We start from the raw sequence: 20,439 nt of genomic DNA, 5'->3' as shown, positions 1-20,439 counted from the left end.
ATGGTGTTGGTGGGGGTTTCTGCTTTATTTTGGGCTATTTGGAAAAGTAGGAATGCGATCATATTTGAAAACAAAAGGATAAATGATCCTTTCTATATAATCAAACTAATGAGTCGTTGGTTGATTGATTGGTCCATCTTGCAGATAAAGGAGACGCCAAGAAAAATGCTGGAGCTGGGAGCAAGATTGCTAGAACGTGTAGCAAGTGAAGTGTACACAGCAAAGCAGGGATGGAGGATCAACATTGCAAGGCTGGGAGGAACAGAAGACTCTACTTCCTACTGATGTGGCCTTTACTTTGCTTCTGTTTTAGTAGTTATTTGCTTTTATCATCTTGTGTGCGTCGTAAAAACTCTGTTATGCCCCAGTTAGTTGGGTTAGGGAGACTGCTGGCCTCTGTTGGCCTTTTGCTATGTTGCTTGGGAACTTATGGTTAGCGCTAGGGCTGAACTTTCTGTTACTCTGGTTTGGTTTTCAATAATGAAAATCGGAAGGGGAAGCCCTTCTTTGATAAAAAAAAATTGATCCTAAAAGAAATTAATCAAGCAATTGTGGCATGATTCAAGCTGCGACCCTTATCACGACGAAACTGCGAGCATGCATGGCCAACACAGTGACATTCTTCGGTCCTTGATGCTACGCACATTATCCAACAAACTCCACACATGATCCCTCAGGAGATGGCACGCACAAAAAGCCAACAAAAACGGATAGATGAGCTACGTGCTCGATCGATAGGTCCCAGTTTCGAAGGGGAATGCTAAATTTTAATCGACGAGCTATGCCAGCGGCACGACCAGCCGGGCGGCGTCGAGGTGAGGGTGTAACCGGAGAACAGCGCGCTTCATCTCCTCGGCGCCGCGCTCGTACCCCGCCAGCGCGTGCTCCGCGAGGCGCCGCTTGTGCTCCTCGGAAGCCAGGAACTCCTGCACCGCCGTCGTCCTGGCGCTCTCCACCACAGCCTCCGCCGCCCGCTTCCCCGCGGTCAGATCACCCTTCGCACTCTCCAGCTGCTCCCGCAGAGCGGCAACCTCGGCGTCCCTCACCGCCAGCTTCTCTTTCAGCTCCAGCGTGTAGTCCAAGGAGAAGGACGCGTAGTTCGCGGCCTGCACGCGTCGGAGGCACCGCCAGCGCGCACACAAAACACAATGTGATCAGATAAATGGCATGGACTGAACGATGGCCGACTTTGGCTGCTGCGTACCTGGAGCATTGCTGAGTAGCTCGAGCGACGACGGCGGACGGCTTTGCCGCGGCGAACGATTGCGCCCGCGACGGCGTGGTGACGGACTCTAGCACCTTCCTCGCGGCCTGCCAGTCGGCGCTGTCGCCGTCGTGTGCGTCGAGCACGGGCGAGTGTGGCAGCTTCGGGTCGAAACCTGGCGGATTTCCCAAGCCGCGCGCGGAGGCCCAGCAGCCATGGGCGCCATGCGGCGTGCTCTGCTCAGAACGGCAAAGACCGTCTTTTGCACTGGCGGCCTCCTCGTGTTTCCTTTTTGTCCCGGGCACCGTCGGTGTGTCACCGTCCCGCTCGGGTTTCACCTTCTCCACGGACGAATCCATGCCTAGCTCAAAAGTTAAAATACATGAGTAAATTATATCTGCTCACTCGATGGGGGAATTGGGATCGGGAGTCGGGTGTGCAGTTAAAAGCGAGTTTACCTTTGATGCCATGGAAAGGAACGGGTGGCGATGGCGAGGCGAATGCCGCGGCAAGTCCGGAGGTCAACCATGGTGCCGTGTGCGCTCAGTAGCTTTCCCACGATTTTCTTTTGCTGGCCTGTGAGCGCCGGGTCAGCGACAGAGTTCTTGCACAGCGGCGGCTCGCCCCAGCGCACGGGGCACGGCCATGGCTCCGGCGAGGTCAGGAAGAAGAACCTGCCCTTCCACCCCTCGTCGGGCTTAGGAAGCCCAGTGAAGAGCGCGCCGGCGGCGTCCTTTGTTCGGAAGCAGTGCCAACCCTTGAGCTTGAACGCGGCCAGGGAGAAAAAGTGGCGGAACACGTCCGTCGATGGCTGCACGCCAGCGTCGTGGCAGAGGACCACGAACCCGACGAGGACGGGCCACCCGCTGGGCGCGAGCTGGCCCGGCGCGATGCCGAAGTGGGTGAGCGCCTCGGAGAAGAAGCCGTGCAGCGGGACGCGCGCCCCGGCCTCCAGCGCGTGCGCGTAGAGGCACAAGGTCCGCTCCGGCGGCGGAGTGCTGGCGCGCCGGTCGCCGGCGGGGCGCGCGATGTAAGCCGTCGGCACGCTGTGCTTCTTGCAGAGGGCGTCGACGGCATCCTGGGTGAGGAGAGACGAGGCGACGCGGTCGGCGACGGGCCTCAAGAGGGCGGCCGCGGCGGCGTCGTCACTGTCGGTGTCGCTGATGTCGACGACGGAGGGGGTGGAGGAGACCTGGGAGGAAGGCATCGCGTCGGCGCTTCTTGTGCTCTCTGTGCGTGCTCGCTGGCTCGCTGCGGAGTAGGAGTATATAGGAACTAGAGGAGTCACGGCCACTTCGGAGGAAGTAGAGGAGGCACGGTCCGGCCGGGTTCCCGAGGCACCAAAGAGAAAAGTTACTGTCGTTTGACTAGATTAAATCATGGGTTTGTCTAGGTCACATCTAGATGCGTGAGATAATTATGTCACATCTAAACTGATGTTCATTCTGTTTGTGGTCTATTTTTTTCTATTTTTTTAATTTTTTGTTGTTGCATTATATATTTGTGGGAGCTTAGATGTGACATCCTTAAAAAACATCTAGATGTGAATTAGACAAACTGTTAAATCATCTCTAGCCTTTCCCCTCGAACCACTTTCAAACTTTATATCCTTACAAAATTTGAGTAGTTGAAGATTATTATTTTTTGAGTAGTTGAAGATTTTGCAACTAGCAATTCCTCTAAACTTAACTCTCTATTATATTTAGCCTAATTCGCACGTTCGTTTGCATTAAACATATTTCCATGATTACACAAAAAGCACAAAGAAAATAATTATTTTAGATATTTCATCGAACAATTCACTTGTATCGGCGTCCGGAGGTAGCAATGGCCAACAGAGTTCGGAAGGCAGCGGTAGGTGGCAACACGACCAGGAATGGGCAGGGCAGGGCCATGGGGGCAGAGTAGCACCGCTTGTCCGAGCGAGCGCCGTAGCCGGAGAGATCATCCGCGTTTTTGAGGAGTTAAGTTTATGGTGCTCCTCAAATTTGAGCGGGTTGGGTTGTTTTCAAGGAGTAACTCCTCAAAAAATTAGCAGCTAACATCTACGGAAAGGCTAGTTCTTGGTTAACTCCATTTTTATGAGGAGTTTTAAGTTTTTAGAGGGAGGACTTAGAGAAACTCAAGCAGAATCGTTAAAATAGGCTTATCCAGAGTAACTAGGGCTCTCGCGAATGGGCCAAAAATTGTCACTTATGTAGAGTCACCAACCCAGACTCCATCGTCGAAAATTACGGAGTGTTCTCCAAAACGAGCCCTAATGCCTGCATTTTGGACGAAGAGGAATATTTTGACAAGACTCTATCTTGAAAATGACTTGCGCGACAGACATTTTAGCTCCAACTCCTTCATGCATGCAGTGCCGCTCCCCTTGCCTCGGTGTAGTGACGCCTAGAGGGTCCGCGGCCCCGAATACGACGACATGTACTCCCCCATGACCCTCGCATCTCATTCCATCGGTGTCGTGCATGATCATGTGTGTCGCCTCGGCCAACACCTCGTCGCCTCAGCCATTGACAGTGTGGGCACACTAGTGAATGACCCTCCCCATTGCCAATATCGAGCCCATCCTCCGCCCCTATGCAGCCATAACGATCCAAAGTCGGACGACTACTGGGCGCCCAACGTGAATGGAAATCCAAACGGCGTGAAGGCGGCAGGATCCACCACGTCCTGCATGGGTCCCCTCATGGTGTCCTGGAAACAAGCAAAACTACATGGGAGAGGGTGAGGGAATCTACGGCCGATGAAATGTGCCGGCTAAGTCGACGACAAAGTTCGGTGAGCCAAAGTTGGTCCCTTGGCCCGGAGCGGTTTATAAGATGAAGTCCTAGTCGGTTACAAATAGATTGCCTGTTTAGCTACAACTAAGACCCGATATAACGGGTAGATACATGTCTTGTACTCCGGGTTTGATGATGGCTATAACAAGCACATCATGTTGAGGCTTGATTTAGAAAACATGTTAAAGAGGAGTAGGCATTATGTATGCTTTATGAGCTATGAAGTCTAACCGTAAAACAAATTCCTCCAAAAAACTAGTTCCTAAAAAAAGTCCAATCATAACCATACTCCCTCTGTAAAAAATATAGAAAAAAATCCATTTTACTACCATGAACAAAGTTGGTGCTTCACATTACCCCTGATCGATTTTTCTGCTCTTTTCACCCCCTAAACAATCCCAAACCGGAAAAAAGACACCCTTGGGTGGTTTGTCTCAACTTGCAGCTGACATGGCGTTGGTCAATGGTGGTTTTGACCTGCGGGTGGGGCCACGAGGATTAACTTAACTGAAATAGGAAATTAGCCTGTGGTTAATTAGGCAGTGGGACCCGCTTGGCAGTGACTCAGGGTGTCGTTGTCAAAACTGGCATACCTCGGGGTAGGGGGTCCCGAGCTGTGGATCTAGGATCAATGGTTAACAGGGACGACGAACACAGTGTTTACCCAGGTTCGGGCCCTCTCGAAGAGGTAAAACCCTACGTCCTGCTTGATTGTATTGAGTATATGATGGAGTTTACAGAGTAGATCTACCACGAGATCAGTATGAGATAAACCCTAAGGCTACGAGGTGATGAATATAGCTCTAACCCTAATGACTACAACCCTCGGTTTATAGACACCGATAGGGTTAGGGTTACCGAAGATAGGTTACAATAAGAGGGAAAGAGATCTCGTCCACCCTTTCTTGGAGGGCACATGACGGCTTCAGAGGTCTCCGGTCACCACACGGCTCCACCAGTCCGCCCCATGTACAATGGGTAGTCGCCCCGAGGACCCCTTAGTCCATGACTCCCTCAGTAGCCCCCAAACTTGCCTCCAACGCTGAGACTTGTATCCGGTATCCATTCATCTGACCAGTATTCAGTTTGCGGGGCGAGTTCCTCAGCAAGCCTCCCCCTGTCCAGTACCAAGTGATGTCGGGAGACTGAAACGATGGTTTTACATAACACCAAAGGTTGCAATAAACATTGCTCGAGCGTATACAACGCCTTTATCTGGAAACTTTTTTTCTTTCAATGAAGAGTCGCTTTCGGCCATAACGCCAAGCAGTTACTGTTTCTCGAAGCGCGGTTTGAGGCTGACGCCATGCTTGACACGTCCCCTCAAGGTGGATATCGTGTCCCGCCTTTCGAGGGATACGGTTAATGATTTTGATTCCCCTCCCCGCTCATAACGTTGCGGAGATATCGGGAAGTGGAGAGGCCAACGGCGTGAAAAAAGGAATCCCCGGCCTGCCAACAACCTATCAAGGGGGGGGGGGGCAGTCTGCATCCCACGCCCTCTTCCACCTTCCGCTCACACAGACCCTCAGAGCTCCAGCGCCCTTTCTCTCTACTCTCACAGTGAATCCAACTTCGCCTCCTTCGACCATGGCCAGATCTGGCGCCAATGGGAAGTGGGAGGCCTCCTCCGTCACCAACGAGGACATCCTGAAGCTGAAGGAGGCCGGCTACTTGCCGGCCAATGTTGCCCATCGGGCCCCTAAAGAGAGCCAAATCATCCCTACGCCCGAGCCGGGCGAAAGGGTAGGTTTTTCTCCCCCATTTCCTTAGGGGGCTAGGATTTCCCCTCCACCCCTTTTGTGCGGGGGTTGATGTTCTACTACCGGCTGGATTTCCACGATCTAGCCCCCAACTCCCTCCTCCACATTTCGACCTTCATCGTCGTCTGTGAGGCGCTCCTCCGGGTCCAGCCACACTTTGGCTTGTGGCTGAAGGTGTTCAATGTGAAGCCCAAGGTGGTCGGTGGCGAGCACGCGGACTGTGGAGGGGCCATGATCAACAAGCTGACACGGGTCCACTGGCCGGACGGCCAATTCATCAACACTGTCCGGATGTGACAGAAAGAGTGGTTCTACATCACTGAGCCGAGGGAGGCCGCATGGGGAGCGGCCCCCACATTCCGGTCTGGACCCTCCTCCAGATTGGCCTCTTGGACCACCAAGAGTCCGGACTGGGGACGGGTTGCCGACACCAAAGCGCTGCAGAAGTGCGTCGACAACGCAATAGAGACCGGCGCGAAGCTGGTCGACGTATTCCAGATCATGCTCCACCGCAGGATCCTCCCTTGCCAGGAGAGGGCCAAGCCCATGTGGGAGCATGAGCCCGAGGATCCAGCCACTGTGAGGCACCTCTTCGGCACGACTCCTGACAAGGTATGGGGCCAACTATTCCAGCCCCGGAAGGAGTGGCCGGCCGAGGGGAAGGACATCGGTCTTGACGCCGCAAATCCCCCAAGGGAGGTGAGTGGCATGTATCTTATAAGAGTATTCGGATATTCACATCATATGAGATTCGATCTAACCTCGTTATGTGGATTCTGCAGGGCTGGCTCGCCAAGGCCAAGAAGATCAATGGCCCGGCGCCGCTGCCGGAGGGCCCCCTATCAGAGTAGCTAGAGACGATGCTGGTCGTGGGGCCCTACAAGGTGCCTACTAAGAAGGGCAAAAAGCAAGAAGCACCGGAGGCCAGGGAGGGCCTCCTCCACAGGATCCGTCCAGGCAACCAGTACGGAGATGTTGCGCCTCATCCGTACAGGATGAAGGTGAGGAGGAGGAGGACAAAGAGGAGAGTTCCTTTGCGCACTCCAAAAAGAGGCCGGCGCCCGAGGACGCCGAGGAGGTCCAACCTTTCCCCGGCCCCAAAGAGACGACACCGGCCTAAGCTGGTTACACCCGACAGCTCATACGATGAGATGTCTGAGGCATCCGAGGAGCTCCTGAAGAAGGGACCCAGGGTCAAGCCTCCTGGCAGTCGGTAAGGCGTCTGTACAGCTGTTATGCTTTCAGTAGTTTGCTTTAGTTGAAGGTTAGCCCCTCCGAATTGCAGTCCCCCAGGTGAATGCCCCACCGAGCAGACTTCGGAGGGGACGTCTCCGCCCGCCGAACTGGCGGACAGTGGGTCAGTGGCACATTCCGCGCCTCCTTTGGTCCCTGAAGAGGCCGAAGGGGTACGGTCCCAAAGGATCCTCCTCCCCCGACCACGGAGGGGGAGGCCGGTGCCATAATGGCCGAGGTTAACACCTCGGTCCCCGATGACCAGGAGGGAGCATCCCTCCTGGCTGACATGGGAAAGGGGTCCGGACCAACCGGACCCCAACCGCCAACCGCCCCTGAGCCCCCAAGGCCTTCGACGGCACAAATCCCTTCCCATGGGGAAGGGGCCGGGGGGCCAAGGCCAGCGCCGAACACCTCTACACGGGTGGCGGCTGGCTAGCCAGAGGTGTTGGAGGAGTTGGTGAACAACTCCGCCAGGGTGTTCGGTCCGTACAATCCGGACTGAACAACACTGTCCAAGGCCTTCTAACAGGTTTTGAGGTAAGTCAAGTAACGCTTCTTCCTCATAATGCGATTGTAATTGGTAGTTCGGGTAGGCCATGTATATAGCAGCCCCCGATGCTCTGCAAGTTTGTTGAAGAAAAACTGCAGAGGATCAAATTCGGCAAGACGACTAATAATATTGATATTTGTGTGGCTTGGTGCAGGCATCTTCCGTGGCCGCGGCTGCTAATGCCGCGGCGCTAGAGGAGATAGATCGGAAGCTCAAGCTTTCCGATAAAGAGCTTGACCTTGTCAACAAGCGGCTTGACGAGGCGCAAGGTAAGCCCCTTGATAGGATATGCAATTTACTTAGTGCTGGATATTGACGATCTGGATTGTGAGGTGATCCTTTAGTACGTTGATCCTGCAGTGGCCGCCGCCGAAGTTGAAGGCTTGAGGGAGGCCTTGAAGAAGGCCGAGGCCAAAGCGACGCGGAGAAGGAGGCCGCTGAGAAGGCGCTGGCCAAGCTCGGAAAGGCCAAGCTTGTGGCGGGTCAGCACGACGCTCGGGTGACCGAAGTCCAAGTGGAGCTCCAGGATGCCGCCAAGCAGCTCGAGGCCCTTGAGAACGGGCAGGAAGAGAAATCCTCCAAGCTATCCAAGGTGGAGAAGGAGCTCTAGGAGGCGAGGAGTGACGCTCGAGGTATCCGGGAGGAGCTCCAGCAAGCCGCGCAAATTGCCAATGGTAAGACATATTTACTGTAGAGTGTGTTCGGAGGCAATAGATTCGCCCTGCTGACGAAGGTCTGGCGCTCCGCAGGCGCCTTCGCCGAACTTCCGAAGAATGCGGCGGCCGTGGCAAAGCACTATGCCACCCTCGAGGAGGACTCCACACAACGGCTCTTCTGGTCACGGTTTTTGGACTCCGAGCGTTCACCTCTCCTTAGCGATCAAATGAAGCAGCTGATGGAGATGCATCGAATGTCCGAGCTGGCTTTGAAGGACCTCTGTGTCAGCTTGTGGCCGGCCGAGCCCCTTCCGGGCAACTACTTTGGCCGTGTGCAGAGGTTGAGGGAGGCGCCGCTCCGGATTGCCGCCGTGAAGAGGTCGCCGTGCCTTGAGGGGGCGAGGCTCGCGTTTGCGAAGACAATGGTTCATTGGCCAAGGATTAACCCAATGGAGATGGCAACTGGTCCTCCGGCCCAGGGGAAGGAGCATCGCCGCCCTGAGCAGTACTTCGCGCAGGTGATGACCGGAGCGCGAGCGATAGAGGGCCGGTGTTCGAAAAATGTAATGCTTGAGTAGTTGTAGCAAGTTTGTACCAAGTGGAACTTATGCTTTATTATGCATCTGCATGACTTGTGTCATGATTTAATTTTGACTCATGTGTGGTCGTATGTTCATTTTGAATGCTACCAGTCGTCGGCTTCACCCCCCAAGTGAAAAGCACAAGGGGTGTTTTGTCCCCGCACTATTACACTTAGCCAACGTCTTGGTGCCTGCTACTTCTTGAGCTTGCGTTGCTTTTCCCCTTGCAGAGGATGTTGGGGAATGTAGCATGCAATTTCAAAAAAAAATCCTACGATCACGCAAGATCTATCTAGGAGATACATAGCAATGAGAGGGGAAGAGTGTGTCCGCGTACCCTCGTAGACCGAAAGAGGAGGCGTTAGGTTAACGCGGTAGATGTAGTCGAACGTCTTCATGATCCAATCGGTCTAGTACCGAACGTACAACACCTCCGAGTTATGCACACGTTCAGCTCGATGACGTCCCTATAACTCTTGATCCAGCAGAGGGTCGAGGGAGAGTTTCTTCAGCACGACGGCGTGGTGACGATGATGGTGATGTGATCCGCGCAGGGCTTCACCTAAGCACTACGTGAATATGACCGGAGGAATAAACCGTGGAGGGAGACGCCGCACACGGCTTGGAACAATTGGTGTGTGTCCAAGGGGTGCCCTGCCCACGTATATAAAGGAGGGAGAGGAGGAGGCCGGCCACCAGGGGGCGCGCCATGAGGGGGGGTCCTACTAGGACTCCAGTCCTAGTAGGATTCGCCCCCCTCCCCTTTTTCCTTCTCATGGAGGGGAAAAGAGGGAAGGAGAGGGAGAGGGGGAATGGAAAGGGGGGCCGTGCCCCCTTCCCCTTGTCCAATTCGGACAGCCCATGGGGGGGCGCACGCCAAACCTTGTGGGCTCCCCTATCTCTCCCCTATGGCCCATGTTGGCCCATTACTTCCCCGGGGGGTTCTGGTAACCCCTCGGTACTCTGAAAAATACCCGAACCATTCCGAAACCATTCCGTTGTCCAAATATCATTGTCCAATATATCAATCTTTACCTCTCGACTATTTCGAGACTCCTCGTCATGTCCGTGATCTTATCCGGGACTCCGAACAATCTTTGGTCATCAAAACACATAACTCATAATACAAATCATCATCGAACGTTAAGCGTGCGGACCCTGCAGGTTCGAGAACTATGTAGACATGACCGAGACACATCTCCGATCTATAACCAACAAGGGAACCTGGATGCTCATATTGGTTCATACATATTCTACGAAGATCTTTATCGGTCAAACCGCAATGACAACATATGTTATTCCCTTTGTCATCGGTATGTCACTTGCCCGAGATTCGATCATCGGTATCATCATACCTACTTCAATCTCGTTACCGGCAAGTCACTTTACTCATTCCGTAATGTATCATCCCGTAACTAACTCATTATTCACATTGCTTGCAAGGCTTATAGTGATGTGCATTACCGAGAGGGCCCAGAGATACCGCTCCGGTACACGGAGTGACAAAACCTAATCTTGATCTATGCCAAACCAACAAACACCTTCGGAGACACCTGTAGAGCATCTTTATAATCACCCAATTATGTTGTGACGTTTGATAACACACAAGGTGTTCCTCTGGTATTCAGGAGTTGCATAATCTCATAGTCAAAGGAATATGTATAAGTCATGAAGAAAGCAATAGTAATAAAACTTAAGATCATTATGCTAAGCTAACGAATGGGTCTTGTCCATCACATCATTCTCCTAATAATGTGATCTCATTCATCAAATGACAACACATGTCTATGGTCAGGAAACTTGACCATCCTTGATTAACGAGCTAGTCAAGTAGAGGCATACTAGGGACACTTTGTCTTGTCTATGTATTCACACATGTATCAAGTTTCCGGTTAATACAATTCTAGCATGAATAATAAACATTTACCATGATATAAGGAAATATAAATAACAACTTTATTATTGCCTCTAGGGCATATTTCCTTCAGTCTCCCACCTGCACTAGAGTCAATAATCTAGATTACATTGTAATGATTCTAACACTCATGGAGTCTTGGTGTTGATCATGTTTTGCTCGTGGAAGAGGCTTAGTCAACGGGTCTGCAACATTCAGATCCATATGTATTTTGCAAATCTCTATGTCTCCCTCCTTGACTTGATCGTGGATGGAGTTGAAGCATCTCTTGATTTGTTTGGTTCTTTTGTGAAATCTGGATTCCTTCGCTAAGGCAATTGCTCCAATATTGTCACAAAAGATTTTCATTGGACCCGGTGCACTAGGTATTACACCTAGATCGGATATGAACTCCTTCATCCAGACTCCTTCATTTGCTGCTTCCAAAGCAGCTATGTACTCCGCTTCACGCGTAGATCCCGTCACGACGCTCTGCTTGGAACTACACCAACTGACAGCTCCATCATTCAATATAAATACGTATCTGGTTTGCGACTTAGAGTCATCCGAATCAGTTTCAAAGCTAGCATCGACGTAACCATTTATGACGAGCTCTTTGTCACCCCCATAAACGAGAAACATATCCCTAGTCCTTTTCAGGTATTTCAGGATGTTCTTGACCGCTGTCCAGTTATCCACTCCTGGATTACTTTGGTACCTCCTTACTAAACTTATAGCAAGGCACACATCAGGTCTGGTACACAGCATTGCATACATGATAGAACCTATGGCTGAGGCATAGGGAATGACTTTAATTTTCTCTCTATCTTCTGTAGTGGTCGGGCATTGAGTCTGACTCAACTTCACACCTTGCAACACAGGCAAGAACCCTTTCTTTGACTTGTCCATTTTGAAGTTCTTCAAAACTTTATCAAGGTATGTGCTTTGTGAAAGTCCAATTAAACGTCTTGATCTATCTCTATAGATCTTGATGCCCAATATATAAGTAGCTTCACCGAGGTCTTTCATTGAAAAATTCTTATTCAAGTATCCTTTTATGCTATCTAGAAATTCTATATCATTTCCAATCAACAATATGTCATCCGCATATAATATTAGAAATGCTACAGAGCTCCCACTCACTTTCTTGTAAATACAGGCTTCTCCGAAAGTCTGTATAAAACCATATGCTTTGATCACATTATCAAAGCGTATATTCCAACTCCGAGAGGCTTGCACCAGTTAATAAATGGATCGCTGGAGCTTGCACACTTTGTTAGCACCTTTAGGATAGACAAAACCTTCTAGTTGCATCATATACAACTCTTCTTTAAGAAATCCATTAAGGAATGCAGTTTTGACATCCATTTGCCCAAATTCATAATCATAAAATGCGGTAATTGCTAACATGATTTGGACAAACTTAAGCATCGCTACGGGTGAGAAGGTCTCATCGTAGTCAACTCCTTGAACTTGTCGAAAACCTTTCGCAACAAGTCGAGCTTTGTAGACAGTAACATTACCGGTAGCGTGAGTCTTCTTCCTGAAGATCTATTTATTTTCTATGGCTTGCCGATCATCGGGCAAGTCAACCAAAGTCCATACTTTGTTCTCATACATGGATCCCATCTCAGATTTCTTGGCCTCAAGCCATTTCGTGGAATCTGGGCTCATCATCGCTTCCTCATAGTTCGTAGGTTCGTCATGGTCTAGTAACATATTTCCAGAACAGGATTACCGTACCACTCTGGTGCGGAACGTACTCTGGTTGACCTACGAGGTTTGGTAGTAACTTGATCTGAAGTTTCATGATCATCATCATTAACTTCCTCAATAATTGGTGTAGGCATTACTGGAACTGATTTCTGTGATGAACTACTTTCCAATTCAAGAGAAGGTACAATTACCTCATCAAGTTCTACTTTCCTCCCACTCACTTGTTTCGAGAGAAGCTCATTCTCTAGAAAGGATCCATTCTTAGCAACAAATATCTTTCCTTCGGATCTGTGATAGAAGGTATACCCAATAGTTTATTTTGGGTATCCTATGAAGACACACTTCTCTGATTTGGGTTCGAGCATATCAGGCTGAAGCTTTTTCACATAAGCATCGCAACCCCAAACTTTAAGAAACGACATCTTAGGTTTCTTGCCAAACAATAGTTCATACGGTGTCATCTCAATGGATTTAGATGGTGCCCAATTTAACGTGAATGCAGCTGTCTCTAATGCATAACCCCAAAACAATAGTGGTAAATCGGTAAGGGACATCATAGATCGCACCATATCTAATAAAGTACGGTTATGACGTTCGGACACACCATTACGCTGTGGTGTTCCAGGTGGAGTGAGTTGCGAAACTATTCCACATTGTTTCAAATGAAGACCAAACTCATAACTCCAATATTCGCCTCCGCGATCAAATCGTAGAAACTTTATTTTCTTGTTACGATGATTTTCCACTTCACTTTGAAATTCTTTAAACTTTTCAAATGTTTCAGACTTGTATTTCATTAAGTAGATATACTCATATCTTCTTAAATCATCTATGAAGGTCAGAAAATAACGATACCCGCCGCGAGCCTCAACACTCATCGGACCGCATACATCAGTATGTATTATTTCCAATAAGTCAGTGGCTCGCTCCATTGTTTCGGAGAACGGTCTTAATCATCTTACCCATGAGGCATGGTTCGCAAGCATCAAGTGATTCATAATCAAGTGATTCCAAAAGCCCATCTGCATGGAGTTTCTTCATGCGCTTTATACCAATATGACCTAAACGGCAGTGCCACAAATATGTTGCACTATCATTATTAACTTTGCATCTTTTGGCATCAATATTATGAATATGTGTATCACTACGATCGAGATTCAATAGAAATAGACCACTCTTCAAGGGTGCATGACCATAAAAGATATTACTCATATGAATAGAACAACCATTACTCTCTGATTTAAATGAATAACCGTCTCGCATCAAACAAGATCCAGATATAATGTTCATGCTCAACGCTGGCACCAAATAACAATTATTTAGGTCTAAAACTAATCCTGAAGGTAGATGTAGAGGTAGCGTGCCGACGGCGATCACATTGACCTTGGAACCATTTCCGACGCGCATCGTCACCTCGTACTTAGCCAATCTTCGTTTAATCTGTAGCCCCTGTTTCGAGCTGCAAATATGAGCAACACACTACTAGAAAAATGGCTATAGCCAATATCCCTATTAGTGGCTCACCATGGTGGTGGTGCGCCACTGCTGTATAGCAGTGGCGCACTAGAAGCAGGTGCGCCATTGTTATTTTTTTAGTAGTGGCGCACCTTTAGTCCAATGCGCCATTGCTATTTTTCCCTGGGTCCACCCCCTTCCCCAGGCTTACCTGTGGCGCACCTTTGCCAGGTGCTCCATTGCTATTTTAGGTGGCAAAGGTGCGGCATTGGTAAGCCAGGGGAGGTGGGCATTTTTGGCTAGCAATGGGGCACCAGCCCCTGGTGTGCCATTGCTATGTGCTGCACCGACCGGCCCGCCTTTTTCTTTTCTTTTCTCCTCTCACCTATCCACCGCATAGCTCAAGCTCCATCTCTCGATTCCTCACCTCCACCAATAGCCACCGGCCACCACGTCCCCTCACCTGCGCCGTCGGCCGGCCACCGCAGCCCTCCTTCCGCTGCCGGCCCTAGACCTCTCCTACCCCATCCGCCTCCCAGTCCTCTCCCGAATCCCCCTTTGTCCCCGAGCTCGCGCGAGACCCAGCCTCGCCCCACCTCCGCCCCGCCGCCTACCAGCCCTCCCGAACCTCGCCACCGTCCAGGGAAGCTCCGACGCCGCCCCCCTGCAGATTCCCTCGCGGACACGCCTCCAATCGAGCCTCAAGCACGCCGCCACGAAACCCTAGGCCAGCTGGGACCTCGCATCTGGATGCCGTGTCCGTGCTGGTGGAGGCGTCCAGCGGCGTCGCCGGCGCCGTGATGTCGACCACCGTAGCTTCTGGTCAAGGTATGAGTCGTACCCCAACAGGCAGCCCCCAATCCTCTTCTCCCCCCGCGGGATGCAGTGGTAGCACGACGCAGGTGAGACGAATTCATCGATCTGCTGCATTGATTTGTAGCTACAGGATTTTTTTAGGGGAGAAGAAATGCAGTTTCTTGTCACGTTTTGCTGTGCATCGATGGAAATCAGCTCTATAGATGCAACAGTCCCAGTGCATGCACTTTCCTTATCGATTTTCTGATGAGATTGTGATTGACTAGCTAAAGAAATTACTACCTGGGATGATATTTGTTTGCTTCCATAAAGCTAATGCTAAAGCAATTATTTTTCTTCTGTAATACTTTAAAGCACTTCCTTGCATAATATTTAACCTGAAGCTTGTAGTTCTACACTTCTACTGATATATTGTATATCGACTGCCTCAAGGGAGCATAATAATTGGTTCCCATTTCTTATTTTCTGCTAAGCTTCATTACGTAGTTGTTTGCTAAATGATGCCTATGATTGACTGAATATTGTTTGGAATTTCACAATCATAATTAATCTTTGGTCTGACCGTCTTGATTGATTCAGATGTGCATTCTGTGTTCTGCCAAAAAAATTACATGCTAATCTGCGAAAAATATTATGCTGTTAGTGGATCCTTTTAATTTAGGATCTATTCTCCTACTCTCTGAATATTGTTTCCATAAGCTCCATTTTATCTTCAGTTACCTCTCCGACATGTTGCTCAAGCCCTAACTTTTTTTTGTATACACTGGTGGTGCTGGCGTCTCTGGTGCCGCCGTTCGGCGCTGTGGTGCCCACCGTGGCTGGTGTCGTCTGCTGGTGCAGCAGAGGGTTCCACCATGGATGGTACTATGGTGCTACACCTTCACTACCTCGCCTCTTCACTGCATCGACGCTCCTTCTGCATCGAGATCTCTAGGTAATCCTCCTTCTTCTCTCTCTGCTCTGCTTCTGCATTCTGTACTGAACTGTCACTAGCCTAGGGTTCAAGCTCTGAATTTTTAGATGTTTAGATCGATTCAGTAGTTGCTTAGGATGTCCTAGTTGCAGTAGAACATGTGTAGGTGTTTTACTGAATTTTACTTCTGATTCAAGGTTTCGTGAGTGGCCGAGATACATGTTGAGAGAACATGGAGGTCCCTTATTGGATGCTTTCAGATCAAAATACCCTGAAAGGTATCGCGGCTCCTGTTTTTTACTTGCTACTCTTATTCTTCTCATAATTTTGCAACTTTGCTATAGCTTATTATTCCATGTCCTCAGAACCAACAATGTAAGTACATACTTTACTATTGGTTAAACAATGTCCTCAGAACTTTGCACGTATCAGTGCTGGTTTCCATCTTTGAACAACTAAAAGAAGTTAGTAATTTGCTGATGTGGTAGGCTGTGAGGGCAGGAAAAATGTTCAGTGGGGATTGACTTTATAGTTATATAGGATTATTACAACTATAGTGTACTTCATGATAATCACATTCTAACGATGTACCGTATGCTTCCTTCATTTGTTTTGTGCAGGGAGGGAGCTTATACTTGCTTTAATCAAACCGTTGGAGCTGAAGAATTCAGTTATGGTTCTAGAATAGATCACATTCTCATTTCAAAACGCACACACTGTCGAGATGAGGACCCTACGGCACAGCGAGCCGCACTGGACGGTGGCGCAATGCATGAGGTACAGAACTTAAACTCCTTCATCGTCACATCAATCACAACGTTGATGTCACTAAATAGTCAATTTCTTAGGAATAGAGCATGTCTCCTTGGGCTAAACTGTAACAATGTTCAGAATATTAAAGTTTAGATTATTAACCTTAAATTTCATTTATCAAAGATCTGCACACTTTGTTTTGGATCCACACACCTAGGCTCGTCTAATGTGATCGGATCTGGCCAGATTCCTTTTGATGCATCACCTGTTACTATTTTCGGTGAATTATGTTAGTAGTAATCTTGATTAGCTAGTTGCATGTGTGTTGTTAGCAGGATTAGCGTGTCCGTAGCTTACGTGAAGCATGTACCTTATGTTTTGTCTCATGTAAAAAGCTTAGGACTGTGTTTAGTGAATAATTAAGTTCTTCTGACAGGGAACTATGCATCCTGAGTGGCATAGACTCTTGGCTTCATGAAATGACCCATGTCTACGATTCAAGGTATCTTAGATCTTCGATGTCGGATGCAAATAATTGCTCAATTTCACTTCTCTGCAATGTTCATTCTCACATATTTCTATCATTCTTTGCAGGGATAAAGTAAAGAAAAAGAAGAAAAGATTACTCGAAGATTAGTTTTAGAATTTTCTTTTATGTCCTTGTAATTTTTCTTTTATTTGATACTTGTAAAGACATTGTAATATTCTTACTATAATAAAAATTATGATTCTATTTTTTGTTTTTAAATTATTTTTCCTTATAGGTTGTTTTCTGTAAATTTGGATTTTTTTTTTGTTTTCCAAATACATTACTAGTGGCGCATTTCACCCCTTATTAGTGGCGCACCTTCTTTAATTACCAGTGGCGCACCTATAAGGCTATTAGTGGCGCACCTAGAGGGAATACCAGTGGAGCACCTAAGGGTTAGTAGTGGCGCACCTGAGGTGCGCCATTACTATCTGGATTATTAATGGCGCACCAGAGGTGCGCCATTACTATCTGTTACTAGTGGCGTGTTAATAGTGGCGCACCTATAGTGCGCCATTACTAACGAAAACAGGTGCGCCACTAATAGGGCTTTTTCTAGTAGTGACAGAACCAGTATCAAATACCCAGGCGCTACTACGAGCATTAGTAAGGTACACATCAATAACATGTATATCAAATATACCTTTGTTCACTTTGCCATCCTTCTTATCCGCCAAATACTTGGGGCAGTTCCGCTTCCAGTGTCCAGTCCCTTTGCAGTAGAAGCACTCTGTTTCAGGCTTAGGTCCATACTTGGGCTTATTCCCGGGAGTGGCAACTTGCTTGCCATTCTTCTTGAAGTTCCCCTTCTTTCCCTTGCCCTTTTTCTTGAAACTAGTGGTCTTGTTAAGCATCAACACTTGATGCTCCTTCTTGATTTCTACCTCCGCATCTTTGAGCATTGTGAAGAGCTCGGGAATAGTCTTCTCCATCCCTTGCAATTATAGTTCATCACGAAGCCTTTATAGCTTGGTGGCAGTGATTGAAGAACTTTGTCAATAACACTATCATCCAGAAGATTAACTCCCAGTTGAGTCAAGTGGTTATGGTACCCAGACATTCTGAGTATGTGTTCACTGACAGAACTACTCTCCTCCACCTTGCAGCTATAGAACTTGTTGGAGACTTCATATCTCTCAACTCGGGCATTTACTTGAAATATTAACTTCAACTACTGGAACATCTCATATGGTCCATGACGTTCAAAACGTATTTGAAGTCCCGATTCTAAGCCGTAAAGCATGGCACACTGAACTATCGAGTAGTCATTAGATCAAGCTTGCCAGACGTTCATAACATCTGCATCTGCTCCTGCAGCAAGCCTTTCTCCTAGCGGTGCATCAAGGACATAATTCTTCTGTGCAGCAATGAGGATAATCCTCAAGTTACGGACCCAGTCCGTGTAGTTGCTACCATCATCTTTCAACTTAGCTTTCTCTAGGAACGCATTAAATTCAAGGGAACGGTAGCACGGGCCATTGATCTACAACATAGATATGCAAAAACTATCAGGACTAAGTTCATGATAAACTTAAGTTCAATTAATCATATTACTTAAGAACTCCCACTTAGATAGACATCCCTCGAGTCATCTAAATGATCACGTGATCCACATCAACTAAACCATGTCCGATCATCACGTGAGATGTAGTTTTCAATGTGAACATCTCTTTGTTGATCATATCTACTATATCATTCACGTTCGACCTTTCGGTCTCAGTGTTCCGAGGCCATATCTGTATATGCTAGGCTCGTCAAGTCTAACCCGAGTATTCCGCACGTGCAAAACTGTCTTGTACCCATTGTATGTGAACATAGAGCTTATCACACCCAATCATCACGTGGTGTCTCGGCACGACGAACTGTCGCAATGGTGCATACTCAGGGAGAACACTTATACATGAAATTTTAGTGAGGGATCATCTTATAATGCTACCGCCTTACTAAGCAAAATAAGATGCATAAAAAGATAAACATCACGTGCAATCAAAATATGTGACATGATATGGCCATCATCATCTTGTGCCTTTGATCTCCATCTCTGAAGCACCGTCATTATCTCCATCATCACCGGCTTGATACCTTGATCTCCATCGTAGTGTCGTTGTCGTCTCGCCATCTATTGCTACTACAACTATCGCTAACGCATAGTGATAAAGTAATGCAATTACATGGCGATTGCATTGCATACAATAAAGCGACAACCATAAGGCTCCTGCCATTTGCCGATAACTTTTATAAAACATGATCATCTCATACAATAACGTATATCACATCATTTCTTGACCATATCACATCACAACATGCCCTGCAAAAACAAGTTAGATGTCCTCTACTTTGTTGTTGCAAGTTTTCATGGCTGCTACAGGGTTCTAGTAAGAACCGTTCTTACCTACGCATCAAAACCACAACGATTTTTCGTCAAGTGTGCTGTTTTAACCTTCAACAAGGACCAGCCGTAGTTAAATTCGATTCAACTAAAGTTGGAGAAACAGACACCCAACAGCCACCTTTATGCAAAACAAGTTGCATGTCTGTCGGTGGAACCGGTCTCATGAACGTGGCCATGTAAGGTTGGTCCGGGCCGCTTCATCCAACAATGCCGCCGAATCAAAATAACACGTTGGTGGTAAGTAGTATTCCTATTATCGCCCACAACTCTTTGTATTCTACTCGTGCATATCAACTACGCATAGACCTGGCTCGGATGCCACTGTTGGGGAACGTAGCATGGAATTTCAAAAAAAAATCTACGATCACGCAAGATCTATCTAGGAGATGCATAGCAATGAGAGGGGGAGAGTGTGTCCATTTACCCTCGTAGACCGAAAGCGGAAGCGTTAGGTTAACGCGGTTGATGTAGTTGAACGTCTTCATGATCCAACCGATCTAGTACCGAACATACGGCACCTCCGAGTTATGCACACATTCAGCTCGATGACGTCCCTCGAATTCTTGATCTAGCAGAGGGTCGAGGGAGAGTTTGGTCAGCATGACGGCATGGTGAGGGTGATGGTGATCTGATCCATGCAGGGCTTCGCCTAAGCACTACGTGAATATGACCGGAGGATTAAACCGTGGAGGGAGACACCGCACACGGCTTGGAACAATTGATGTGTGTCCAAGGGGTGCCCTGCCCACGTATATAAAGGAGGGAGAGGGAGAGGAGGGGGTCGGCCACCAGGGGGCGCACCATGAGGGGGAGTCCTACTAGGACTCTAGTCCTAGTAGGATTCGCCCCCCCCTTTTTCCGTCTCATGGAGGGGGAAAGAGGGAAGGAGAGGGAGAGGGGGAAAGGAAAGGGGGCCGCACCCCTTCCCCTTGTCCAATTCGGATAGCCCATGGGGGGGCGCCACCCCTTGTGGGCACCCCTCGCTCTCCCCTATGGCCCATGTTGCGCCATTACTTCCCCGGGGGGTTCCGGTAACCCCTCGGTACTCCGAAAAATACCCGAACCATTCTGGTGTCATGAAGAAAGCAATAGCAATAAAACTTAACGATCATTATGCTAAGCTAACGGATGGGTCTTGTCCATCACATCATTCTCCTAATGATGTGATCTCATTCATCAAATGACAACACATGTCTAT

General features: G+C 48.5%; 1 pseudogene; it reads right to left on the bottom strand.

Annotated features, from left to right (window-relative positions):
* Positions 1-658: 658 nt before the first annotated feature.
* Positions 659-2,412, bottom strand: LOC123170874 (uncharacterized; annotated as a pseudogene).
* Between the last annotated feature and the right edge of the window lie 18,027 nt (positions 2,413-20,439).

The sequence above is a fragment of the Triticum aestivum genome, chromosome 7D (genome assembly GCF_018294505.1).
Source record: "Triticum aestivum cultivar Chinese Spring chromosome 7D, IWGSC CS RefSeq v2.1, whole genome shotgun sequence".
In the NCBI taxonomy this organism is placed as follows: domain Eukaryota; kingdom Viridiplantae; phylum Streptophyta; class Magnoliopsida; order Poales; family Poaceae; genus Triticum; species Triticum aestivum.
Note: the sequence above shows the minus strand (reverse complement) of the source record. Positions and strands in the feature narration are given on the sequence as shown.